Source organism: Bos taurus, chromosome 9 (assembly GCF_002263795.3).
Source record: "Bos taurus isolate L1 Dominette 01449 registration number 42190680 breed Hereford chromosome 9, ARS-UCD2.0, whole genome shotgun sequence".
Taxonomy (NCBI): Eukaryota; Metazoa; Chordata; class Mammalia; order Artiodactyla; family Bovidae; genus Bos; species Bos taurus.
The window spans coordinates 89,963,294-89,987,846 of NC_037336.1; the positions used below are offsets into that span (position 1 = coordinate 89,963,294).

At 38.8% G+C, this 24,553-nt stretch overlaps 1 protein-coding gene and 1 non-coding gene across 8 annotated transcripts in view; both read right to left on the bottom strand.

The window, feature by feature from the left end:
• Nucleotides 1–24,553, bottom strand: part of RGS17 (regulator of G protein signaling 17) — a 103,262-nt gene that overhangs the window by 42,450 nt on the left and 36,259 nt on the right. Inside the window, exon 2 of one of the 7 annotated variants that reach the window (XM_024996440.2) lies at nt 17,848–17,986. The gene's annotated coding sequence lies outside the window, so the exon portion shown is untranslated. 7 annotated transcript variants of the gene reach the window in all.
• TRNAC-ACA (transfer RNA cysteine (anticodon ACA)) lies at nt 11,037–11,108 on the bottom strand. The gene has a single exon. It is a non-coding gene; the product is annotated as a tRNA-Cys (tRNA).

Below are 24,553 nucleotides of genomic sequence, written 5' to 3' on the forward strand. Positions count from 1 at the left end.
ACAAACTTGAAGTTAGAAGATGAATCAGTTCTTCTTATTCATAGAAGATGAAGAGCTAATGCATGGCACTGTGATTATAGTTAACACTACTATATTGCCTATTTTGAAGTTGTTAAGAGACCTGAGGATGAGATGTTTGGATGGCGTCACTGACTCACTGGACATGAGGTTTGATCAAACTCCAGGAAATGGTGAAGGACAGGAAACCTGGTGTGCTGCAGTCCATGGGGTCACAAAGAGTCAGACACCACTGAGCGACTGATGATGATGAAGAGACTTGATCTTAAATATTTTCACCATAAAAAAAATGGCAATTATGTGATGGGATGAAGGTGTCAGCTAATACTACTGAGGTAGTCATATTGCAATATATAAATGCATCTGATCAACACACTTTACACCTTAAATTAATATTGTTATATGTCAATTATATCTCAGTTTAAAGAACATCTTTACAGTTTGAATAAAGAGTCAAATAAAACAATATAAAATTTAAAAGGATAAATACAAGCATCTAAAAAGCTGCATATGACAAGGATGGGAGAAACATGGCTTAATAGGACCATAACAAGGTAATTTATTGGACAATAAATTCATTATTAATCAACAGTATGATATAAACAAAATCATTTAGAATGCATTAATAAGAATATGGTTTGTAATAAAAACTGGTGATAGGTCTTCTCTGAAAAGAAGAACGTAAATGATTATGTTCAATTTTGGCCCCCACAACTTAGGAAGGAAAGTGGAATTTGCTCAGAAAATCAGGAAAGTTAAAAAAAAAAAAAACTTAAAAAAATCTCATGAGAATATTACACTTAGAACATAAGTGTTTAAAGAAGATTCAGATAATCAGAATCAAAATTACCTAGTATTTGAAGTAACATCCAGTAGAAGAAAATGTCCATCTGCTTGTAAGATCCCTAATGTTAGAAGATGGATTGATAAATAGAAGCAACCGAAAGAGACTTGCTTTCATAAATAGAAAGTCTGTCTGATATTCAGGTAAGACCTTAATTTACCTGTGAGGTTAGTATCAAGTCAAGCGTTCTTGAACTTATTCAAGCTAAGGCTGGACATTCTGAAAGAGGTTGATGTACAGGGGCCTTAAGTTTACATGGATCGTTAGACTGAGAAAAATGTTCTTAGTTCTAAAGTTGTTATTCTTAAAATGGGCTGCCCAAGCTGAGAACTGTCTTTGAAAATACAGTTGGGAGGGAGAAGAAGAACTGTTTTTCTTTTAAATTTGTTCTCTTGTAGATAGCAATGTCAATTCTTGAGTATGCCCTGATGTTATTCTTTATCATTTTTGCTTATATATTGTTTCCCAATTGAATTATAAAACTCTTATGGGGAAGGAGAGAAAAATATATTTAATATATATTGGTTTTCCTGGAATTTAGCAGTGTTTTCTGTCAACAGCAGATGCTCATGATATTGTATAAGCTATTGTCAATAAAAAACAGTGGTTTTTTACAATAAAAATACAACACAATAAAGTAAAATAAAATAAAAATGTGTATTTTATCCTCTTAGAAACATTCATATCTTATCGTAGGAACACGACTCAGGAATTGAAGCTGGGTCTCCTGCCTTGCAGGTGGGTTTACTGTCTGACCCACCAGGGAAGCCCATATAAAACTTCAGTTCAGTTCAGTTCAGTTCAGTCGCTCAGTTGTGTCCAACTCTTTGCAACCCCATGAACCGCAGCACTCCAGGCCTCCCTGTCCATCACCGACTCCGAGTCCACCCAAACTTAGAAATATACAAATGACAATATCCTCCATCCCTCCTGCTAAGTTGCAGTACAATATGGGGATTAAACCATCTTTGGAGTTGGGCTGTGTCCAGATCTTCCCTCTTGTCATCAACTGTACGCCCTTTGGATAGTTATTTAATCTCTTTGTGTCCAATGTCCATATCTGAAGATACTTATTGATAATTACAGAACATATCAGTATATCATTACTACTATAAGGGTTAAGTGGATTGAAAATTTAAAATACTTGGGAAAAAACCATCATACATACAGTAAGTACATAAGTCCTTACTTAAGTATGTTGTACTCAAGTCCAATGCTTGAGAGCATTGTACATAATGTCACCAACAAGCTGGTGTGGTAAATATTTTCAGGCTACAGATGCTGAAGATTTCTATCACTTCCTTCCTACTGACAGATCACTCCACTTTATACAGGGCAGATTGTACTGTTCTTGTGTCCACTGGTTAGACTTTTCCTAGATCAGAGATCTACACAAAGGCTTACTCAGTGAAGAAAGAAAACTAATGGTTTGAATTTTCACTTCACCACGAACACTGTAATTTTTATCACATGTAAATGAACTGAGTCTGAAGTGACTCATAGTATCCACAATCAACTCCTTACCCCTCAATCACACTTCATTATAATTGAAGCCGTCTTGTCATGTTTAGTGAAAGCATTCCGTTTTGTCATATACTTGTTGATTCAGTGTTGAGCCCCAAAAAGGTATTTGCTAAATAAGCCAAATTTGTGAGGCCCTTTTTAGCATGAGGGCGGACAAGAAGCAATTCACCATATTTATTCCTAGTCGTGATATATTTTCCCTGTGAAGGAAAACAACCCACTCCTCAATTTAAAACTTCTGATAACTACCCTGCTTCAGCTAAGCCGGCATATATTTATGTAATGGAGCAAACTTTCAGTGACACCTCCTGTTTCACGACTTATTCTTCTAAAAAGGGTGGTATCCAAAACAGCTTTTCCCCCTTTTTTGAGGAGGGGAGAGTTTTGGGTATGCTTTTTTCAAAACTCACCATTTGGAAAAATCACCATTTTATGATTACATTAAATGAAACATTCAAGAGGTAAACTCTTCGTGCATTCAGAGTGAATAATCACTAGGAACAGGATTCAGTCCACTCTTGGCAGTTAGAATCTGGTTCCATCAGTGAATCCATCCATTCAATTCCTTTTCCTTAGGAAAGCTTGCTAAATGCCACATTATGTTGAATCAGCAATTCTGTCGTGTTCATATTTTCATACATATTTATAAATACATAAATATGTATCATAACATATAAATCTATAAAAAGACTAGAAAAATTTAATTCCTGGGCTTTCCTCTACCGTTAAAGTAGAGACCCAGAACCTTGTTAGTCCCCTTCCTCTTTCAGCTCATGAGCATTTTTCAGACACGTTGAAAAGCATTAGTTGATGGAGCTATCCAAAACAGCACCTTGTGCGGCTCAGCTGCTAATTTTTGTCCCCCAGAAGACTCAGTCATTTCCGTCTGACAGAACATCACAATTTCTACTCGTGTGATTCTGCACTTCTATCAACTTTCTATTTTCTTCTTTTGACTATGATTTTTGGAGTATAGTGTCTTTGGAGTAAAAGAGATCTGGACTGGAATCACCAAGAGCTGCCTGTGCTGGCTACATGGCATTAACGTACTTAATCTCTGCCTCTGTTTGTAAAACGGAGCATACCCACTTCACAGGTGCTGCAGTGGCATAAAATCTGCCTGCAACACAGGAGACGCAGATTCAGTCCCTAGTGGGGACGATCCCCTGGAGGAGGAAATGAGACCTCACTCTAGTATTCTTGCCTGGAAAATTCCATGGACAGAGGAGCCTAGTGGGCTACAGTCCATGGGGTCGCAAAGAGTCAGACATGACTGAGCACCCACAGAGACACACACACATATCTGTAATTACAATAATAATAATTGCTCCTACTTTTATTACCTTTAGACAAATTACTGTCTTCATATTTGTTTACAAACATACTCCTGATGATTTCCTTCAAATTGTATGATAGGTTTTTAAAATATAACTGCACGGATGAGAGATTTACTTAGCAGTTGCCAAGGTTTTCATGCAAAGAGTTAAAACTTGGGTGCCTGCCATTCGAAGTATAGTCTATGGACCAGAAGCATGACACCCCCTGGGAGGTTTTTAGGAAAGAGGATTTCAAGTCCCACATCAGATGTGCTGGATCTGATTTTGCATTTTAACAATACAAAACAATATGGAGATACAAATGATGGGTGTACTTAGAGCCTGGGAAGCACTGGTTCAGGCCACACTAAGCTGTGAAGTTGAAGCATCGTGGTTGTCGTGTAGAGGAAGTGTATTCACAAAAGTCAGAAAGACATCGTGTGTTCGAGTGAAGCACCAACTGGAAGGAAAGATCACCAAAGGCTCGTTCAACTGCTCCCTGTCAGGCTCATTCACTTGTTTTCCTCTCTCTAGGGCTTTCTTCCCAAAAGACCCTGATGCTGGCAAAGACTGAAGGCAGGAGGAGAAGGGGACGCCAGAGGATGAGATGGCTGGACGGTATCACCGACTCAATGGACATGAGTTTGAGCAAGCTCTGGGAGATAGTGAAGGACAGAGAAGCCTGGTGTGCTGCAGTCCATGGGGTCACAGAGAGTCAGACGTGACTGAGCGACTGAACAACGACAGGTGCTTTCTGCTCAGTGTCACAAAGAACTGTGTGCCTTCCTCTTTGAGCTATGACTTGTCTACAAGACTGTTTATATGAGAACTGGACTCTGACACCCTAAAGGGTCTCACTATTTTTGCGATCTCCAGCACCTGGTGGGGGTACTTCCTCCAGGAATCTTTGCAGAACTTCCCAGCCTGTGGGAACGTGCCGGGCACTGCTTACACTTCTCTGACCTGTAATTCCATATTGTTTTAGAGCTTTGCCATTTGAGAGCTTTTCTTACAAGACTGTGAGTTCTTTTAGGGCACAGTCCAGACCATTCACCTTGGTACTTTTGATACTCATGAAATAACACTCATGTGTCTTAAGCTTCCACTAAGAACTGGTATTTTGCGAGCTGATGGAGGTCATAGAACCAACCCTCTGTTTTATTCTTAGCGAAAGAGTTAACTTCATGGGGAAAAATTTCTCTCAAAGTTTATCCCTTTTTTTCCTTCTTCACATGTTGATACCTGCTCATGTTTGTGTATTTTGGAATCTAATATAAGTGAAAGTCACTCAGTGGTGTCGGACTCTTTGGGACCCCGTGGACTGTAGCCCACCAGGCTCCTCTGTCCATGGGATTCTCCAGGGAAGAATACTGGAGTGGGTTGCTCTTTCCTTCTCCAGGGGATCCTCCTCGACCCAGGGATAGAACCCTGGTCTCCTGCATTGCAAGTAGGTTCTTTACTGTCTGAGCCACCAGGGAAGCCCATGCAAAAGTTAGTTATTTGGATGCTTATATTGTCAAAAGGATATGTGGTAAAAGCACCATGTTTTCCAGGAATTTCACCACACACAAAAGCTTGAGAACCAGTAAGGTCGTCAGTGTTTGTTAAATGAGTGAAACAGAGAAAGAAAAGGCTCTTCTAGTGCAAGTGAGTAGGCAGATGCTCTAACAGAGGCCAGAGTTGCAGAGTTAAAATGAATGGAAAGGTTATTCAATTACTGGGTAATTTCAGAAAGTCTAGAAGACCAATAGAGACAAAGCAGCACTTTTAAAGGCCCAGTTTTTACCTGACTCATTCAGGCTTTGCTTTAGTTTAAAACAGCAGCATTAGCTTAGGGTGAATGTTTTCGAAATGGGACCAAAAATACATCACAGTAAGAGCAACTCTGTCATAAACACTGCCTGGTGACGATGCGACTCCTTAACACGGCCTATTACTGTCATTGTGCCATTCGAGAAAATACCAGGGATTAATATGGAGTCATAATGTGTTTACTTAGGAAAGAACTGATAGCACTTTCCTCTTTGTGACATATTCATTTTGAGATTCATCAAACTGCTTTTCAAAGAGCAGACATGCTCATTATTTCAATCCACATAAAGAAGATAAGCAAGTTAACATGAGGAAAGGAAAAAAGACTGAAAATGTGAAAAGAAAAAAGAACGCAGTACAGAAAACAAAATCACAACATTTGGGAAAAGGGTGTGCCAGAGACAGTGTCTCCGAGCAGAAATTATTCATACAATTATTTAAGATGCTTACACAAGCAGGGATAATTACTATGGAAATTCAACATAGGACACTGTTTATATAAACACGTTAAACGAGAATAGAGATTAATACCATGTGGAAGCATTCCCAAAAGGATCTAAAACATACAAAATATATCCCATTTATGTTTGTGTTTCATGTCATATCTCTGCATGCTATTCAAGTTCTTTTCCACAACTAAGCCGACAGGGGTTCCCTCTGATCTCTCTTGCATTTCGTAACACACCCATATGGAACAATAGTCAACTCACACATACTCAGCATATGAGGTAGTATACTATCTGTTCTTCCAGAAGCTACATTCTGTATATTTTGCTTTATACTCATTAACACCTAAAAAAGAACGTTAAAATATATAATCAGGTAACCAGTAAACTTGCTCAAAAGTCTGTGTTCTACTCAAGGTGAAAATTTGTCAAAGAGAATGATTTGTGGTCATCATTCCCTTCAGTACATTTGCTCAGTCGCTAAATCGTGTCTGACTCTTTGTGATCCCACGGGCTACAGCATTCCAGGCTTTCCTGTCCTTCACTATCTCCCAGAGTTTGTTCAAACCCATGTCCATTGAGTTGGTGATGCCATTCAACCATCTCATCCTCTGTCGCTCCCTTCTCCTCCTGCCCTCAATCTTCCTGAGCATCCGGGAATCTTCCAATGAGTCAGCTCTTTGCGTCAGGAGGCCAAAGGAATGGAGCTTCAGCATCAATCCTTTCAATGAATATTCAGGGTTGATTTTCCTTTAGGATTGACTGGTTTGATCTCCTTGCTGTCCAAGGGACTCTCAGCACACTGCATCTATTTAATCAAAATAATGACTTCCCTTTACTGTCTTTAATATAAGTAATTTCAGCAAACGGATGCCTATTATAAAGTTCATTTCAGTTCAGTCTTTCTTTATTTCAATAAGAACGCTGACCTCCAGGAAGTACACAAGTGATGGAATCAATTCAATCAGCTCTCTTCAGTTACACAGCAAAACATTTTTACTCATTGCAGGAAGAGTGGGCAGCTGCTATTAGAAAGGCTGAGTACAAGGATGAGGCTCTACTCAGGAGCCCCTGACCTGGCTACTCCCAGTCGCCCACCAAGGACCCTCCGAGATACAGAAAAGAGACAAGAAATAACAGTTTTATTTTGGCAGGGGGTGGGGAGGTGAGGAACCATAATTATTCTTCACCCTCATATATCCATGGAAGAGCACTGGTAATGAGAGAAACTGTTAATTTAATTTTTAACAAAGACTAAATCTGGGGCAAAAAGTGAACACTGGCAGTAATATCCAGAACAAATCAGAGTCAGGTCTAGATCGATATTGACTAATGATAAATGATAGATGATATTGATAAATGATATTTGATAAATGATAAATGATATTGACTTCAAAGTTCTAGGGTTATTATAAAGATATTTAATATTCTCTATACACAGATATATACATAGATGGTATATATACATAGATGGCATATATATACATATGTATATAATATGTATTTTAATATGTACATCAAGATATATATGCATATAAGTATAACATTGTTCAGTCACTAAGTCGTGTCTGATTCTTTGCAACACCCATGGACTACAGCATGCCATGTTTCCTTCACTATCTCCCCAAGTTTGCTCAAACTCATGTCCATTGAGTCAGTGATACCATCCAATCATCTCATCCTCTGTTGCCCACTTCTTCTCCTGCCCTCAATCTTTCCCAGTATCAGGGTCTTTTCCATGAGTCGGCTCTTCACATCAGACGGCCAAAGTATTGGAGCTTCAGCTTCAGCATCAGTCCTTCCAGTGAATATTCAGGGTTGATTTCCTGTAGGATTGACTGGTTTGATCGCCTTGCAGTCCAAGGGACTCTCAAGAGTCTTCTCCAGCACCACAATTTGAAAGCCTCAATTCTTAGGCACTCAGTCTTCTTTATGGTCCAACTCTCATATCTGTACATGACTACTGAAAAAACCATAGCTTTTACTACATGGATCTTTGTCAGCAAAGTGATATCTCTGCTTCTTAATATGCTCTCTATGTTTGTCATAGCTTTTCTTCACGTATACTCACACACACACACACAGACACATATACAGAGAGAGAGAGAGAGTCAAAGCAGAAACATAGACACAGTAGTAAGCAGTCAATTATCATCAGCTAGTTACACTGCCATCATAATTACCACTTCATTGGTGACACTTGCCCAGCTTGCTAATCCTCTGGTTTAGAAGAGGGACCCTCGGGACTTCCCTGGTGGTCCAGTGGGAAAGAATCTGCCTTGCAACGCAGGGGACATGGGTTCCATCCTGGTTGGGGAACTGTGATCCCACACGCGGTGGAGCAACTAAGCCTGCACGGCACAACTAAGGCCTGACGTAATCAAAGAAAAATATATTTAAAAAAAAGAAAAAGAGTGACTCTTACATTGTTGAAGGCAAAGAACCAGGGTGTTTTTTGTTGTTGTCGTTTTGTTACTCTGTTTTTAAATTTTCAAATCAGTCTTATAGCAATATTTTTGTCAAATAAAATAAAAAATAAATAATAAAATGAAAAAAATTGTACAAGCCCCAATTAGTCTCTGCTATTAGATTTGTGTACGTGTTAGTTTCTCACTCGTGTCTGACTCTTTGTGACCCCTATGGACTGTAGCCCACCAGGCTCCTCTGTCCTTGGGATTTTTCAGGCAAGAATACTGGGGTGGGTTGCCATTTCCTTCTCCAGGGGATCTTCCCAACCCAGGGATTGAACCTGGGTTTTCTGCTTTGCAGGCAGATTCGTTACCATCTGAGCCACCAGGGAAGCCCTACTATTAGATTTAATAGATATAAACTCACTCTGTTAAATTGCTGTAAACATTTCTAAATGCTTCCTTTCCATTCCATTAGTTACGTTGTTGGGAACCAATAAGAAATGTTTTGCAAATTAGCACATGGATCACACGTGGCCACACACTGGGTAGCAAAGTTCTAACACTTACTGTCTGGACCAAATGTCAAAACTAGCTTTGTTGCAGGAAGATATTGGGCAAATGATGGCTATCGTCCAGCAGGGGTTGCTCTGTTGGCTCATATGCATCCTGTGTACTGACTGACTGATGAGAAAATGCACTGAAGTAGTTCACGTATCTTCGCTAAGCATGATACCCAGATCTTGCTGGGAAAGATTGAGGGCAGGAGGAGAAGTGGGTGACAGAGGATGAGATGGTTGGATTGCATCACCAACTCAATGGACAGGAGTTTGAGCAAACTCTGGGAGATGGTGAAAGACAGGGAAGCCTGGCCTGCTGCAGACCATGGGGTTGCTAAGAGTCGGGCACGACTTAGTGAATGAACAATACAACAAGGTAAGATAGAAGTGAAACTCGGATATACCTTAAGAGGTGTGTTAGAATTCAGATGTATTTTGTGATAAGTGTATTAACGTAAGTGTTTCATGTCATTCTTGAGATATACAAAGAAGGAATTTTTTTTCAGGATTTAGAACATTTTTGAGGAGGAAATGAACTCTGCTATTTTCAAGAAAAGAGCTGCCCCTATGTATAAGGCAAATTTACACAATTTTTTATATTTCCAAAACTGATAGTATTTTCTGTATAATTGTTACTGTGTAACAGTTTACTCCTGTCTGTTCAATGACACACAGATAGTACAGCCAAAAGTCAGCAGAGTTCTGCTGCTTGCAAGTCAGCATTTCTGAGTTTTAACACACAGACCAAATTAATTCAACATGAGTGGCATTTCTACTAATAATACATCCCTTTCATTGTGTTTGGCTCTGTGCCCTTTTTTTCAACTAGTCACATAAAATGTGTTAAAAACACTATTCACTTTCAACAGCTTCTGCACAGCAAAACTCCCTGTTAAAGCAGAATGGATGTCAGAAATACTTGAAGTTCTCTAGTAACCATATTGAATCGACTGTGGAGTAGAATGAAAAAAAAGTCTCCTTAGTTCTGTAACTGGGAGGAAAAAGGCTGCCTTCCTGGTTGCCAGGTATATAGATGTTATAAACAGGATGTACTTTATTAGAAACTTCTCCTGTGGCTTAGTTAATTGGATGTTGTGATCAGTCTTTGGTCTCCTCATTAATTGCATTGGCAGAACTTTAAAAAGGATTTCTGTACAGACAGTCATCTATGGTTTATATCAAAGATAGATTTTATTGATTGCCTTTCATATGGAAACCTCAGGTTGGGAAAGGAACTAAGACCCACTCTTTGAACTTTTCTTTTGAAGTATACTATTAAGAGAGAAAGGGCTTCCCAGGTAGCACTAGTGGTAAAGAACCCACCTGCCACTGCAGGAGACATAAGAGACATGGGCTTGATCCCTGGCTTGGGAAGATCACCTGGAGGAGGGCACAACAACCCATTTCAGTATTCTTACCAGCAGAATCCCATGGACAGAGAAGCCTGGTGCGCTACAGTCCACAGGGTTGCCAAGAGTCAAACATGACTGAAGTGACTTAGCACACAGGCACGTTAAGAGAAAAAGACTTGGAAAGGCAGAGATCATCATCTGTTCCCCTGTTAGTGCAATTCAGCATGAAACCACGAGCTGCCCTCCCTGGATGCCGATCAGAATAAAGAACAAAACTGGGCTGATTATTTCAACTAGATGAATTTACAAAATGATGAATAAGTAACAATATAAAGAAACAAATCTGTACATTTCATTCTGTGCTGTATTTGAGATGACTTACACAGATCAAGTTAGGTGGCCGAGCTTTAAATAAGCTGAAAATAATTTGATTTGTTATTTTGTAAAGTCCATTCTTATTTGTCATTCACAGGTAAACCTAGTTCAACACTGATCCCATGTACAGAGAAAAAAAAATAGAAATTTAGTATAAAGCAAAAATGAAAAGGATGCTTTTAAATTGTATTAGAAGAAATTAATTGCCATTTGGAAAGAGATAAAATTAATTAAGAGGTTTACATGAAGTGAAAGTGAAGTCGTTCAGTTGTGTCCGACTCTTTGCAACCCCATGGACTGTAGCCTACCACACTCCTCCATCTGTGGGATTTTCCAGGCAAGAGTACTGGCGTGGGTTGCCATTTCCTTCTCCAGAGGATCTTCCCAATCCAGGGATTGAACCTGGGTCTCCTGCATTGTAGGCAGAAGCTTTACCATCTGAGCCATCAGGGAAGGCCAAGAGGTTTACATGCTGCTGCTGCTAAGTCGCTTCAGCTGTGTCCGACTCTGTGCGACCCCACAGACGGCAGCCCACCAGGCTCCCCCGTCCCTGGGATTCTCCAGTACATATGTGGTCTCAAAAGAGTAGGACATGACTCAGTGACTAACAATTATATAGCCGACTGTGTTAGCTGGGTACCCAGGCTAACTTTGTTGGACTTACAAACAAATGGGAGTTACAAACCCGCTCTTGGAATGAAATTTGTTTGTATGTAGGGAAATTAGTGTATATAGTCAAAGTGTTAGTTGCTCAGTCGTGTCTGACTTTTGTGACCCCATGGACTGTAGCCCACCAGGCTCTTCTGTCCATGAAATTCACCAGGCAAGAATACTAGGGTGAGTTGCCATTTCCCACTCCAGGGGATCTTCCCAACCCAGGGATCAAACCTGCCTTCTGTAATTTTGAGTTGAGATGTTTCAAACAGGAGCAACGAAAGCTGTTACATTTCACTTATACACGGCTTTAGTTGCATTGTAAAAATTATGCTTTTATTTTCATTTAGCTCTAAACATTTCCTACTTCTCTTGTGTTTTTTGACCCATAGTTTGTTTAGAAGTATGCTAATTACTAAATATTTGAATATTTTTCAGATATTTTTCTTTTGTTAATTTCTAATTTAATTCCACTTTGTACTGAGAACATTTTGTATATATTTTAAAATTTTACTTTAATTTTTAAATTTAATAACTACTTATGATTCAGCAAATGCTCTATGGTAAAGATTTCGTGTGTACTTTAAAAGAATATGCCTTGTGCCACACTTGAATGCAGTGCTTGTAAATTTCAACTGGTTGACAGTGCCACAGTCTTTTATATCCTTTCCAATTTTCTATTTGTTCCACCGATTACTTACAGAAGACTGATGAAACCTCCAATTATTATTGCCAATTTTTTCTTTCTCCTGTCAGTTCTATTAGTTTCCATTTGGTATTGTGAAGTTTTCTTATTGTGGCTATACACATTTATCATTGTTATTTCTTTTTGATGAAATGTCCCTTTTTATTTCCAATTATACTCTTTATTCTGAAGTCTAGGTCTCTGATAGTAACATAGATTTCTTATAGTTACTTATTTGACAGTATATCTTTGTCTCTTCATCTACACGTACCTTTAAAGTGAGAGTTTTGCGGTAATATATATAGCCGAGTCTTGCTTTTTTATGCAACCTGAGGATATCTTCTAAGTGGAATGTTTAGACCATTAAAATTTAAAATAATTATTGACATGGTTAGTTTTAAATCTATCATATTTCTCTGTTTTCTGTCTCATCTCTTCTTTCTCCTTTTTCCCCCTTCAGTATACACCCCTTTCATATGCCTCCATTCTGTTATTATTGTTATACCTTTTATTTTTACATGTTTTAAACCTCATAATAACACTGCTAATATTTTTGCTTTAACCGATCAATAAATATTTAAAGGAAGTGAAAAATAAGAAAAAAGTATTTCATATCTACACACATATTCATCATGTCTGGCCAGCTTCACTTCTTTATTCTGGCTGAATGACTGTCTTTAACACTTCATGTAGCACACTTTTGTATGGCACACATTTTCTTAGTTATTGATTATCAGATTGAATCTTAATTTAGATGTCAATCTTGGAAGATAGTTGGGGAGTGTAAAAATTCTAGGTTGACTTTCAGTATTTTAAAATGTCATTCTATTATCTTCTGACTTGAATAAGGTTTGAAGAAAGTTTGAAGTCATATTCATCTCTGTTTCTCTGTATATGGTGTGTGTGTATGTGTGTGTGTCCTGGTTGCTGTTGTGTGTGTGTGCTAAGTCACTTCAGTTGTGTCCGACTCTTTGGGACCCTAAGGGCTGTAGCCCAACAGGCTCCTCTGCCCATGGGGCTTCTCCAGGCAAGAATAGTGGAGTGGGTTGCCAGGCTCTCCTCCACGTGATCTTCCCAACCCAGGAATCAAAAACATATCTCTTATGTCTCCTGTATTGGCAGGTGGGTTCTTTACCACTAGCACCACCTGGGAAGTCCGTGTTAGGACATCTATTTATTACTAGCTTCCATATTGCTATGTCTGTTAGTGTGATTTATTTGGCTTGATGTTCACTGAGTTTTTTTCTGCGAATTTATACAAATTCATCAAATTGGAAACTTTTAGTTATTATTTAATAACTAATAAATAATAATTAATATTATTATTATTTCTTCAAATATCTTTTGTGCACTGTCTCTTCCAAACTCTGGAATTCCAGTTACGTATATATATATACACATTACATAGCTTGGCATGGAGGTCTGTTCCTTTTTATTTACTGTATGGAAGGCACTGTATTTTTCATCTGTGTGTTCCATTTTGTTATTTTTTTCTATCTCCACTTCTCTTCATTATGTTCATGTTTTCCTTTAACTCTGAATACAGCAAAATAGCAATCTTAACATTTTTTACTAGTTCCATCATCTATGCCCTTTTAAAATTCCGATTCTGATCGTTCTGATATTTCTGTGGGTTATGAGTCATGTTTCATTGTGTCTTTGTACATCTAGTAAGTTTCTCCTGGATGCTGAACACCGTAATTTTATACTGTTTGGTGCCTACATTTTGTTTTCCTTCTTTAATGGGAGCTGGACTTTGTTCTGGCAGGCTATTAAGCTACTTGCAGATCATCATAATCCTTTCAAGGCCCCTTTTAAAGCTGTGCTAGCATGGCTTTATCATTCCAGGGGCAGTTTAGCGCTGCTCCTAACGCCTGATACAACTGGGGTCCCCACTGAATGTTCCACGTGACTGCTGTGAACTATGCATCTACTCTGGCTGGTTCAAGCTCGAGCGGCTTCCTGCCTAGCTGTGAGCTCTGGGAACTGTTTACAATTCTTCCCTCCTTTGTTTGACTGTGGAGTGTCACCTTAAACATATATGGCTTAGTACCCAGCAAAGACCTAAGAAGTCTCCACAGGTTTCTGAAGTTCTTCATCTGAAAAGTTACTTCCTCTATGAAACTCACAAATTCCAGTCTCTCTCTCCTCCAAAATAAGATCGTATCTCTAATTGGATGTTCATATACATTCTGTGTCTCATTTCCAAGGAATACTTTATGAGACTGAGAAAGTTAGCTTCTGTCACTAGTTTTTAAGGAAAAAAATAGATGAAGAAATAGTTATTAGAGCTGTCAGCACAGCTGGATTTAAAAAAATCCTCTTTTGGGAAAATGCTGAAACAGATTAACGTCTATGCCATGGCCAGCTTTATAGGAGGCAAACGTTTTCTAATTTCTTTTAATTTTTAAACAAATGGATCATTTCCTACAGGCAAGCTTGCAAAAGGAAAAGCTGGCAAAGTGTGAGTCTATTTTTATGGAAATAAGGTCATTAGTACTAATATTTGATGCACACAATTCATTAATTCTTGGACAATCTTGACGGAGGACGAGAGAAAAGAGAAACAAGCAAGAAACAGAACCAGTAAATATTATTCCATGGTTAGAGTTTGGAACTGAAATATAAAAACTGCTACAAAATGAATAAAGTTTAAAACCATAGCGCCACCCTTGAACAACGAAAAACCTGAATCACAAGCTAAAGTCACTTGAATATGTTGATACTGGAACCTATAAAATGGCACGTTGATTTTGAGAGGACAGTATCAGTTTTACCATATTAAAAACTGTAATATTTATTTCCAGATAAAGGGTTTATATTTTTAAACATGTACACACACATATTAAAAATATCGTGTTAAACCTTGTTATCATGAACTAAGAACATTGACAGTATTCATGCATAACATTCAGGTATGATGTGTGATCTTGGGTTGTGAGAATTAATGATAAATAAACCACTGAACATGCGTGAATGACTAATCTATTTATTTAGCAGAGGGAAGAGATGACTGCATTGAAAAGACTTGGTCTTCTGGCATGAAGGTGGTAGGAGGGTCTGGCAATTCCCAGACGGGAAGAGCAGAGTTTCTACCATCAGCTGGAAGTTCTGCTGCTGTTGCCTCAGCTGGGCCTTCCTCCTGGATATTTAGCTAGAGTCTGTCTCACTGGCCCTCTTAGAAATCTGTGTGCTATTTAAACTCCCTTAACAAATTTGCTTTCTCTTTTATTGTAAAGTGAATCCTGTACCTGAAACCAAGAAAATTTTCTGAATTTAGCTACATGGTGGGGGGGGGGGTCAATGACAATCAGATGACAGGCCGTTTGAGTATAGTCCTAGGATGTTGGATTAATTCAGTTCAGTTCAGTCGCTCAGTCATGTCTGACTCTTTGCGACCCCATGAACCGCAGCATGCCAGGCCTCCCTGTCCATCACCAACTCCCGGAGTCCACCCAAACCCATGTCCATTGAGTTGGTGATGCCATCCAACCATCTCACCCTCTGTCATCCCCTTCTCCTCCTGCCTTCAATCTTTCCCAGCATCAGGGTCTTTTCCAATAAGTCAGTTCATCACATCAGGTTGGAGGAGTGTAAATCGCTGTCATGTCTGACTCTTTTGTGACCCTATGGACTGTAGCCCACCAGGCCCGTGTGTCCACAGAATTCTCCAGCAAGAATCCTGGAGTGGATAGACATTCCTTTCTCCAGGAGATCTTCTTGACTCCCGGAGGGATTGAACCCAGGTCTCCCGCATTGTGGGCAGATTCTTTACCAACTGAGCCACCAGGGTGAGGTACAGACTCGAGGTAAGGAAAGGAAGTCAGTCAGCTTAAACAACTCTTTCAAAAGTTTGGTTGCATTAATCCCATATTCCTAACTCGTCCTGCCTTGGCTCTCCCCTTTGGTAACAAGTTTGTCTTCTATGTCTGTGAGTCTGTTTCTGTTTGGCATATACATTCATTGTATTATCTTTCAGATCCCACATATAAGTGATACATACAGTATTTGTTTTTTCCTGATATATTTTACTACGCATTACATTCTCAAGTCCATCCATTTTGCTGCAAATTGTAAATCAACTATACTTCAATTTTAGAAGTTTGGTTGTGCAGAGGAGAGGAATGGGAGAGAATAGTTGGAAAAGGATATAGAGTCAAGGGAGGGAATTGTAATTTCTAAAGATGGAAATGATTAAGTCTTCTGAGAAGGATGGAATGTAATACAAAGAACAGCTGGAGGTAGTCTTAGCTAGAAGAAGCTGGTCCTCCTTTAATACAATAGAAGGCTGGAAAGATTGAAGGTAGGAGGAGAAGGGGACGACAGAGGATGAGATGGTTGGATGGCATCCTTGACTCACCAGACATGAATTTGAGCAAACTCTAGGTCAGAGAAGTCTGGCATGCTGCAGTCCATGGGGTTGCAAAGAGTTGGACACGACTTGGAGACTGAACAATAACATAGGTACTGTCCAGGGAAAAGCTTCTTTGATTCCAGAGTGGCTGGAAGTACACAAATATTTGCTCTGGAAGAGCCTCAGCTAGTACACGAAGAAGGAACTGAGAAGCGCCATAGAAACATTCATTAAAAGACATCAGTCCTGAATACTCATTGCAAGAACTGATGTTGAAGCTGAAACTCCAACATTTTGGGCACCTGACGTGAAGAACTGACTCATTGGAAAAGACCCTGATGCTGGGGAAGATTGAGGGCAGGAGGAGAAGGGGATGACAGAGGATGAGATGGTTGGATGGCATCACTGATTTGATGGACATGAGTTTGAGCAAACTCTGGGAGTTGGTGAAGGACAGGGCAGCCTGACGTGCTGCAGTCCATGGGGTCGCAAAGTCAGACACGACCGAGCGACTGAACTGAACTGATATGGAGAAAAACTCAAAATTTTGTAGCTGTATAACATTTAATTGACTGCATTTGCATGCTATTCGTCATTTATATTTGTGAACAATATAACCACATTATAAAAATTTAGGTAACAGAGGGGGAAAAAAATCAATGTACAGGCCTCCTAGTTTCACGATGCTTTTAAAATTGTGTTTTTAAAAATTTACGCTTGGTCTTTTGCTTGTTTCCATCTTATGTAGTATTCAGTTATTATTCTAATACTATACTATTTAATTGCTATAATTTATGTAGCCTTTTCTCTATTGCTGCTGCTGCTGCTAAGTTGCTTCAGTCGTGTCCGACTCTGTGCGACCCCATAGACGGCAGCCCACCAGGCTAGCCATGACTATATCTAAACTTAATCAATGCATAAATGTAAATTATAGCTCTAAGAAGGAGCTCAGGGATTATCAGATGCCACATCCTCTGCACATAGAGGAGAAAACGAAGATACAAAGTCGCTGAATATATTCCATCAGAATCACACAGCAAATGAGCAGCCAAATCAGGACCAGACCCCTGAACCATAACACAGACAGAAGGCAGGCTGGCAGAACTGATTGGACCTGCTATATTCTTGCTCAGTGTTTTTCAAAATTCTAGTCTGGAAAATGTTCACTACTGGTCACCCTGAGATAAGGGGCTTATGGAAGAATATGGAGAGAAAAGCATTGATTTATATTTTGTCACTGGTCAGTTACCATCAGCTCCCATATCAGCATCAATCTGTATATCAGCCTTTGAGTAGGACAGTGCTAACTGAAAAATCACTCACAAAATCTCTGGTTCTTTCTATATCCATCACTAGCATCAGTAAATATTATGTTGGAGTTTCATAGCCACATTTAACTTATATCTTTCCTTACAAAATCAAAACAAATGCCCAAAAACTGATGTTTTGAAAACAAAGCACTCACACTTGCTCTGTAAGTATGAGCATGAAGTGCTTACCATGCAGTTTACATGGCTTTAGCTGAAGAGATGCACATATGAACAAGGAGTGTACAGGAGATGGGCTGTCCTTTTAATCTGGTCCATTTTCTTGTTTGATAATTCAGCAGAGTTCTCGGGGTTCATCTTCTCCTGTGTTCTGAGAGAAGAATATGTGTATTCCTGATAACTATAGGCTTCACTCATCCCTGACCACTACAGAAATAAATATTTCAAGAAATGTTTTATGTATTTAAACACCAAATGCACATGATAACTATAACCTTCCCTCATCCCCAACAGCAGAAAATGACAATACTAAGAACAAACAAACAAAAACCAAAATAAACAAAAAACTCAGGATGGCATGATGCCATGATTCATCAAACATGATGTCAACTGATTTTCAGAACTAATGATGAATTTGGATACAGGGACGGGGGAATATGGTGGGCTTCCATCTTTGGGGTCGCACAGAGTCGGACACGACTGAAGCGACTTAGCAGCAGCAGCAGCAGCAGGTTATACCTGGTTGTGGTAGATAGCATATTTATAGCTACTTTGATTCCTACAGCTCCTCCCAAACTAGGTTATCTGTTTTCAGATGCTTAAGCATCATTATTACCACCGTTAAAGGCAGCACACTGAATATTCTAAATCATTTGTCACAAACATCCTAAGAGGTAGGCACTATTCTTTAACTCTATCATATAAAGGAGAATGGGCTCCAAAATCACTGCAGAAGTGACTGCAGCCATGAAATTAAAACACATCTGCTCCTTGGAAGAAAAGCTATGACAAACCTAGACAGCATATTAAAAAGCAAAGACATCACTTTGCTAAAAAGGTCTATATAGTCAGAACTCCAGTAGTCATGTATCGATGTGAAAGCTGGACCATAAAAAAGGCTGAGCACTGAAGAACTGAGGCTTTAAATTGTGGTGCTGGAGAAGATGCTTGAGAGTCCCTTGGATTGAAAGGAGATCAAACCAGTCAATCCTAAAGGAAATCAACCCTGAATATTCATTGGAAGGCCTGATGCTGAAGCTGAAGCTCCAATACTTTGGGCACCTGATGCAAAGAGCAGACTCATTGGAAAAGACCCTGATGCGGGGAAAGATTAAGGGCAGGAGAAGAAGGGGACGACAGAGGATGAGATGGTTAGATGGCATCACCAACTTAATAGACATGAGTTTGGGCAAACTCCAGGAGACAGTGAAGAACAGGGAAGCCTACCGTTCTGTAGTCCATGGGGTCACAAAGAGTCAGACATGACTCAGTGAATGAATAACAACAATAAAGGAGGAAACTAAATAAGAGAGGTTTGTAACATAACTTGCTCTAGACCAGCCATACAGATGTCAGATGTGAACCCAGGTATCTGGCCTGAGAGCCTGCGCTCTTAACTGCTAACTGATTGTTTCTCAATGATTTAGGATGAGTTAATTCATGACAGTACCTGGAAGTGCAATTGAGCAAATTCCATGGTTCTTTTGATCTTAATAGTCTTCTGAGCTGTGCAAAATGGTAGCTACAAGCCACATGCGACTACTTAAAATTAAATTAATTAAAATCAAATACTATTAAATATTGACTTCTCCAGTCACACAGTTAGTAGTTACTGGGACAGCGCATTTCCATCACAAAGAGTTCCACTGGATGGCACTGGTCTATAGTAACACCAAAATTCTCAACAATGGACCACCTACTTTGCTTTTATATATCTTTCTTTTGTAATGCCCTCTGCAAATAAAGATGGTAGGTAGAAGTGGCAGGTTTATAGAAGAATAAAAGTCTACCAATGTCTAAGTGACTTAAATCTTTAAACGGTAATTTAGGAAGTGCAACCAAAATATTTTTAATAGGTACATGATAGGTAACAATAAAGTAACTCAGAACTCAGAGTAAAATTAGTGAAAATATAAATATAAAAGTATTCATTATTTTCAAGAATGAAACCCCATTTTTTATAAACATGGGGACAGAGTGGTTTAGGAGACAATACAAATGCAATTGCATTTTTAAAAAATGTTTATTTATTTGGCTGCACTGCGTGGCTTGTGGGGTCTTAGTTCCCCAATCAGGGATCAAACCTGTGCCCCTTGCAGTGGAAGTGTGGAGTCTTCACTACTGGACCACCAGCGAATCCCTGAAATAGTATTTTAAAGGACTGTAATATAAACTACTGAATTTCATTCTGTGAGAAAAACTGTAATAACAATCAGGAGACAGTTTCTTTACCCAGAAAAAGTATATTTGAAAGGAAAAATCAGCCCAGGTCAAGTAAATGTATGGCTTGATAAACCGACTCAAAATAATAAAACTTTCCACAGCAGAAAGATTTATCAACTTAGCATGAGGACAAGAGTCACTTATCCTATCTCTTTTTCTAATTCAGTGCTCACCAAGCAGTTATCATGGACTTCCCTGGTGGCTCAGACTGTAAAGCGTCTGTATACAACGTGGGAGACCTGGGTTCAATCCCTGGGTCGGCAAGATCCCCTGGAGAAGGAAATGGCAACCCACTCCAGTACTCTTGCCTGGAAAATCCCATAGACAGAAGAGCGTGGTAGGCCACAGTCCATGGGGTTGCAAACAGTCAGACATGACTGAGCGACTTCACTTTCTTTCTTTCTTTTCTTTAAGCAGTTATCATAATCAAGAGTGTTTATTTCTATAAGACGTAGAGGAAAAAAGTTCACATTTCACCCCTGTTTTTTAATACCTACAATAAGACCATTTAATAATTAATAAAATAATAAATAATTTAAGCAGTAATTTAAGCAAAATGTAAGTATTTATAGACTAAATAAATATTTTAAAGAAAAATTTAGTATTTAAAATTATCTAATTCTACTTAGTATGATAATCTCTAGGTCAATCAATCATTCTTTTTTATGGCTGAGTAACATTCCATTATGGAGAAGGCAATGGCACCCCACTCCAGTACTCTTGCCTGGAAAATCCCATGGACGGAGGAGCCTGGTGGGCTGCAGTCCATGGGGTCGCAAAGAGTCGGAAATGACTGAGCGACTTCCCTTTCACTTTTCACTTTCATGCATTAGAGAAGGAAATGGCAACCCACTCCAGTGTTCTTGCCTGGAGAGTCCCAGGGACGGGGGAGCCTGGTGGGCTGCCATCTATGGGGTCCCACAGAGTCGGACACGACTGAAGGACTTAGCAGTAGCAGCAACATTCCGTTATACACATACACAAACTCACACACACACACATACATATATGTTATGTGTGTGTGTGCATGCATGCTCAGTCTCTCAGTCTCGTCCAACTCTTTGCAATCCCATGGATTATAGCCTGCCAGGCTCATCTGTCCACAGAATTTTCCAGGCAACAATACTGGAGTCGGTTGCCATTTTCTTCTCCAGGAGATCTTTCTGACCCAGGGATGGGACCTGCGCCTCCTGCATTGGCAGACAGATTCTTTACCACTGAGCCACCTGGGAAGCTGTGTGTGTGTGTATGTGTGTGTGTGTGTATGACATCTTCTTTATCTATTCATATGGTACTGGCACAACAACAGAAATATAGATCAATGTAACAGAACAGAAAGCCCAGAAATAAACCCATGCACCTATGGTGAATTAATCTATAATAAAAGAGGCAAGAATACACACAATGGAGAAAAGACAGTCTCTTGAATAAGTGCTGCTAGGAAAACTATATGTAAAATAATGAAATCAGAGCATTCTCTAACACCATATACAAAAATAAATTCAAAATGGATTAAAGACCTAAATGTAAAACCAGATACTATAAAACTTCTAGAGGAAAATATAGGCAGAACACTCTAACATAAATTGCAATAATTTTTTTTTGAATCTCTGTCTTACAGTAATGGAAATAAAAATAAAAATAAACAAAGGGGACCAAATTAAAAGCTTTTGCATAGCAAAGGAAACCATAAGGACAACCTACAGAATGGGAAAAAATATTTGCAAACGATGCAGCTGACAAGGGATTAGTCTCCAAAACAAACAGCTCATATAGTTCAAAACAAACAACCCAATCAAAAAATGGGCAGAAGGTCTACATAGACATTTCTGTAAAGACATACAGATGGCCAAAAAGCACATGAAATTGCTAATTATCATAAACATGCAAAGCCAAACTACAATGAGGTACCACCTCCCACCGGTCAAAATGGCCATTATCAAAGGCATACAAATAATGTTGGAAAGGGAATGGAAAAAAGGTATCCTCCTACACTGTTGATTGGAATGTAAACTGGTACAGCCACTATGAGAGCAGTATGGAAGTTCCTTAAAAAACTAAAAAGAGAACCACCATATGATCCAGCAAACCCAGTCCTGGTCATATATCTAGACAAAAACATAGCTCTAAAGCATACATGTACTCCAACGTTCATTACAGCACTATTTACAATAGCTAAGACACGGAAGAAATATAACAGATTATCATACCAAATGAAATAGGCCAGAAAGAGAAAGACAAATATCATATGAAATAACTTATATGTGGAATCTAAAAAAAAAAAATACAAATGAACTTATTTCCCAAAAGAAAGAGACTCACAGGTATAGAAAACACAATTATGGTTACCAAATGGGATGAGATAAATTAGGGAGTTGGGATTAACACATACGTGTGTGTGTGTGTGTGTGTGTGTGTGTGTGTGTGTGTGTGCGCACGTGGGTGTTAGTCACTCAGTCATGTCTAACTGAGACCCCATGGATGTAGCCCGCCAGGCTCCTGTGTCCATGGGATTCTTCAGCCAAGAATACTGGAGTGGGTAGCCATTCCCTCTCCAGGTGATCCTGACCCAAGGATCAAACCCCCAGGTCTCCTGCATTGCAGGCAGATTCTTTACCATCTGAGCCACCAGAGAAGTGCAACATATACATACTATCACTTATGAGACAGATAAAAAACAAGGGCCTGCTGTAGAGCACATATTATTACTCAATATTTTTTAATACTCTATAAGGGAAAAGAATCTGAAATATATATATATATATATATATATATATATATGTAACTGAATTGCTATGCTGCATACCTGAAATTAACACGATACTGTAAATCAACTATATTGCAATAAAACAATAAAAAAAGAAAGTTATCTGATTTTATAGGTCAAAAAGTCTTTAGGAAAAGAGTTTGGTTTAGAAATAGCATGAATCTGGGATAGATTTCTACTAATTAATCTCACTGTAAAATAATAGTCTCATGTTGCTGCCTAGCAATCCAATCCAAAGCACAACTGATCATAAGTGTGTTCCACTGGCTTATTGAGACACTGTATTCTACTCTTGAACATGAAAAAAAATGGCTGTTTTGGAGGACTGTCATATGGTTTTGTCAAGTGCAAATCCATAAATATTTTTGAGGAAACATCTTTTTAACAGTCATGGTGCTCTCAGAGCCCCATAATGACATATTAAGCAAAGACACAACTCTGGAAAAACCCAGACTTCAAGTATAATTATTCTAATGCAAACATTTGACTTCAAAATACCATTTCCATTGAATCTGGTCAATTTGGGGGAACCAAAAAATGAAAATCAATTTTAAATCAGTGTTTGACAAGACATATATTTTTAGATCAAGCTATGAGAGTTTTAGACAAAAAAAAAAAAAGAGTGGTTTAGGGAAACTGGTTGAAATACAATGCCCGATTCAACTGGAAGTATCCTAAGATGGATGGTCACCACTACAGTATGTAAAAATCTTAACTTGAGCCGATCATTAAAAAATTTCCCCCAAATTACTGGATTTACTTTTTGCATATTTTTATTTTAAAAAGTCCAGACACAATTTATCTTCTTTTAACCCACAGTATATGATTATCCACTCTGGACCATTCTTGGCTTGAAGAAAATGTTCTCTTTTTGATACAGCTAAACATTAAAGTGTAATTTTAACTTTTTGATTTTCATGGCACTAGTTAGGTAAGACAGGCAACATTTCTATAGGAGGGCCAAAAGGGTCTTGCTGTTCATTTTTCGACACTGAAGCATTTATCAATATCTGTTTTATTAAGATCTCTCCAAGAAACTACAGAATTTTGGTATCAGCATTCTAAAGTAATGCCCCATTAGTTTGGTTGTTTTGTCATGGTCTTCATTCACCTTCAACCCCATCTTTACTTATTCTGCCTTTTAAATAAAAAATGCACAATTATACATGGCCTGGAGCAAAATGGGCTTGGGATATCACAAAATTAAAGCGACACAGTCCTCTTAAAAAAATACCTCTCAGCTAGAAAGTCAAGTGAGACTTGGAAATGCTAGAGGTCAGAACATTGCTCACCAATTATCCCAGTACAATTTAGCTTCTCAATGTTTTAGAATTAGACAAACAGCATCTGATGACTCATATAACTTGTACCTTAAATGTGTTTTGCTGGTGTGCATTCCTTTCAGTCCAAGTACCCCCTGAGGAACAGAGTGTAACAGAAGCAGTTACGGTTTCAATTTCCCCTGTATGATTTGCTTTCATTTGAAAACCAGTAAAAAGTGGGGAGGAGGTTAGGGGAAATGGACTGGCTAACTCGACATTATCAGGGCTTCAGAGTACCAAGTTTCCACTTTCCTTTTATCAGGGGAGAGAGCCCTTCCAATGACAATAAATAACATGGGGAAACCAAGAAATATGACGATGTTACTTAGGAAAAGTTATTATCAACCGTAATTAATTAGTCTTACCAGGTTCTATGTACTTGAGACATTATTTTTTAGTTTTAAAA